Below are 4486 nucleotides of genomic sequence, written 5' to 3' on the forward strand. Positions count from 1 at the left end.
GAAGCGAGGTTCCGCGTGAAACCAAGTTAAAATCCGCTGCGGTGATGCGGTGGGATGGAATCAGGGCCGAGTTCGGACGAGGCGGGGAGAGGATGGAAAAACCTCTATCTGCCCGCTCTGCTCTCTCTTTCTCTCTCTCTCACTCTCTTTCACCCCAAGCAGGTTCCGTGGACAAGGCAGCGGTGCGCCGGCGGTGGCCGCCTGGCTGTGAGCCCGCGCGGGAGTTTGGACCAAGACAAAGGCGGGAGCTGTCCGCGGTGCTGAACCTGCCGCGCCGCCACGGAGGCAATGGACTCCTGAAACCGGCCCCCTCTTCCTTCACCCCTTCCTTCCATCTTTCCTTCACTCTGTAATCCTCGCTCTCTTCCGCGTCTATTTCATCTTTTTGTCTTTCCTTAGAACCCGTGTCCTGTACACAGGTATATATATGTCAAGGAACAAAACGATTGATTAAAACCGTGTCTCTCCTTTCTTCCCAAATAAATGATTCAAGAAAGGTTTATTTTAAATGTACTCTAAAACAGATACAAACAACTATCCCTAATTCCAAAAGAAGTGGAAATTCATGCTTCAGACAGTAGAACTAAGAAATAACGAATGCAACAAATCTGCCCTTTGATTTATTCTGAAGAAGAGACGAGGGGTTTAGAAATTTTCATTTTAGGAATATCGTACTCTTGGCATCTCAACTTCTTGGGTGGAAAAATATAAGAGCCAGGGAACAGGAGGGGGAGGAGGAGAAGCCATTTATTGGTGGTCAAATATGAAGGTGAACAGACTAAAGCTCTTGCCTACGAGCAGATAAATGGCTTGTGAGTGTGAAAGAGATGGACGTTAAGTTGACTTTACCCTTTGAGGCAGAGATGAGATTTGCAAGAATAACAATCTTTCAGATTATTAAAGATTGATTCCTTTTGAAAGTTTGGGTACAAGAGGGTTAATCTGATGTACATTTTCTAAATGTGCATGGTGTTATCTAGACATCTGACATGGTGTATGACCAAGTCCTGATTCCTCTGCTCATATGCAGCACTTGCCTAGAGTTTGTTCAAGAGAGGAAAAAGATCACGTACTTCCTCTCAGGGTGGGGTTGCACCTATTTTAGCACACGTAGATCTGTACACGTCCCCTCTGGCATCTCACTGATACGCTGCCTCCCAGAGAACCCATATGTCCTGGGGCTAGTTCTTCTTCACCCTCCAAACCTCCCCCCGACAGGGGTGTCAGCTAAGCCCAATTGTTAGCATTACCAATGCATATGGAGAGAGGCCCCTGAGAATTCTCTCTGGCTCCCCACGTTCTACAGCTAATTTGCCCATAAAGACAGGGGAATTAGAATTCTCAAACAGAGTGACTTATAATTAGGGGTCGCATCTTTGAGTTGGAGTAATGGCACCCCAGTCTCTCCAAACTCTGACTGTTCTTACCAAAGCACCCTGAGATCTTTTATTAATGCCAAAGTGGCCATCCCTTTGGATCAGGTACCTTTCAAGCTCTCAGAATACAGAACCTCATAGTGCCAAGAGACCCTGACCTTGGGTGGGTAAAAGAGAAATGAGAGAGGGGGAGGGGGAGAAGCCATTTATTGAGTTACCATTATGTGCATTTGATTACTTGATCTTCACCTCGACTCTGAAAAGTAATAGATATTTATCATGGCTCCATTTTACAGATGAGGAAATCGAGGCTCCGGGATGTTCATTAAGTTGCTAATAGTTCCATAGTGAAGGCCTGTGATTCTAACTGAGGCCTCATTGGTACTGGAGCCTGTGCTTGCTCCAATATCCCATGCTTTTCTGATAGCTTATAATAGGAATACACCGGTGGTTACTATTTTCTTTAGCGCTATCCCTTTGCATTCTTAGGCCATCATGGATTTGGAAGTTGGGTCAAGCCCTAAATCGGAAAACAAGAAATAAGAATGAAAAGGAGAGAGGACTCTCTCTTCACGTGCGTTGAGTGTTTCACAGATGGGGACCAGTTTAATGTAAAAGGGATCCTGAACCGTCTCTTAGACCCACACCTAGGAGTCATCCTTGATTCCCCTTTTCCCTCCTGCCTCTTATCCGATCCATCAGCAAGTTTACTTATCTCTGCCTCCAAAATGTATTCCAATCCATCTACTTCTCATCTTCTTCTCCAGTATCACTCTAGTCTAAGCCACCGTCATCTCATGTTTTATAGCAGCGGCCTCCTATTTCTTCTACCCTTGCTCTCCTCTGCAATCCATGCCCTACGCTATAACTAAAGTTGTCTTTTAAAATCATACATCAGATCTTGTCAACCCTTCGACAACTCCCCAATGTGCTTAGAATCAAATCCATACTCCTCACCCTGCACTGCAGAGCCCTCGGTGATCGGCTCTTGCTCATTTCTCGTAACCCACTTCCCCTCATGCGTCTCCCTGTTGCGCCTCACATACAGCTAGTTTTCCTTACTACGAGACCTTTGCACTGGGCTCGCCCCTTTGCCTTCAGATCCTTACAACACTGGCCTCTCTTTTGTCACTTAGGTCTCAGCACAAACGTCAACTCCCCCAAGAAGTCTTTCCTAATCACCTCATCTGAGCACCCCATCCGCAGTCACTCTCTAGTCCGCTTGTCTATTTTCTTTGTAGCCTTTATCAATATCCAGAATTATCCAATTTATGTTTAGGTGCATATTGTCTGTCCTCTTTAATAAAATATCAGTTCCATGAGGGCAGAGACTGTGTTTGTCTTGTTCACTGTTGAATCCCCAGTGCCTAGCTCAGTACCTGGAACATAGCTGTTCAATACATAGCTGTTGACGGAATGAATAATGAATGAATACACAGACGACAAGAGAGCTACAGAAGTGAATGGAGATGAATGGGCAAAGCTGAGAAGGGACTGAACTTTATTCGCCTATATTCCAGGCTCTGCAAATGTAGCAGCTGGCTAGGTGGGTTCTCAGTTTGGGAAAAAGAAGAAAGCAAAGTCTGCCAAAGGACCCCAAGAGAGTTCAATCTTTAGGTAGATTCTGCAGACTAGATACAGGCCAAATTGGGATGGGGAAACAGGTCTATGCCTTGGAGTGATTTTTATTTATTCTAGTTGGGTCAGAACCCTTCCTGTGGTTCTAAACGCAAGGGCGATAATGGAAAAAACACAGCAAATCAGGAAGACATTTAAATGACAATTCTTTGGAAATAATCTAGCCAGTCCCACTTGTGGGGAAAGTAATATAGTATCGTGTTAGTGGTTCAGACTCTAGAGCCCAGTTCCCCCAGGTTAGAATCTGGCTCCGTTGCTCACCAGCTGTGTGAGCTCGGGCTAGTCACTTAGCTTCTCTGTTCCTCAGTTTCCTCACCTGACGACATTGACCATTGTGGGATGGTGACATATCTTACAGAGCTCAGTTTCCTCACGCAGGTGAAAGGGGTAAAGATAGTAGACTCGTCTTAGAGAGCGGCCACGAGGGATTATTTTAGTCTGTTTTATTTGGAACAGAGATTGGTGTAGGAGAGAAAAAGGAGAGCAGAGCATGTTAGGAGATGATGGATGGGGGAGGTGCCGGTGCAAAGGAAGGAGATGCAGCAGTGAAAAGTTGATGCTCGCCTTTTCAGGTCTCGTCCTCTCCTTTAAGAGCTTGGCTCTTCTTTGTCACGATAGCAGAGGGCTGTCTCTGAGCTTCAGCCTCTTAATCTGTAGAATGGGGCAGTAATTATGCCTGCCTCATAGGGTTCGCTGGAGCGTTTGGGGAGATGATGTTTAAGAAACTAGGAAGCACCCGGCTCTCCAGTAGTTAATTACAGTTTCTGGGCCCCATTTGGGGTAGGGCACTGCCTTCTTTACTCTTTACCAAGAGAAGTGTCTCCTTGAACAGGTGAATGTGAGTGAATCCATTTTGTTGGATCCTGGAATAAATAGAGTAGGAAGGTGACACATTCTTGGAGAAAGGGGTAAATAACTACGTACTTGGAGACATTAAAGGGCTTTTAAATCTCCAACCTCAGGGTAGAGGCTGCCCCAGCTTCAGGCAGAGCTGGTTCCCAGAGGCCTTATCTGGGTCACTGTAGTCACTGTCACCCTTCAGGGGAACCATCCTTTACATAATAGTCATGCTCTGTAAGATATGTCACCATCCCACAATGGTCAATGTCGTCAGGTGATAAACGCACTAGTGGAATGTGACGTTAATGTAATTCTCTTGGTGAAGCCTTTTGCTAAATTAATGATCATCCCCTAATCTGTACGCATGAAGAAAGTCATGGAGATTTTCTAGGTGCCAGACATTGTGCTATGCGGTGAGATGCTTATTGCATTCTCAGAACAGCACTAAGAGGCGGAGACTGTTATTATCCCCATTTTACAGATGGAGAAACTAAGGGATGGGAAGTCACGCAGGTAGTAAGCGTCAGAGCCCACCCAGATTTGTACCTGGATTTGATGACTCAGAGTTCCTGACCACGACACTAATGTACTTCTCTGTCTCTGTCTCTGTCTCTGTCTCTGTCTCTGTCTCT

Source organism: Pteropus vampyrus, unplaced genomic scaffold (genome assembly GCF_000151845.1).
Source record: "Pteropus vampyrus isolate Shadow unplaced genomic scaffold, Pvam_2.0 Scaffold23, whole genome shotgun sequence".
Lineage (NCBI taxonomy): Eukaryota > Metazoa > Chordata > Mammalia > Chiroptera > Pteropodidae > Pteropus > Pteropus vampyrus.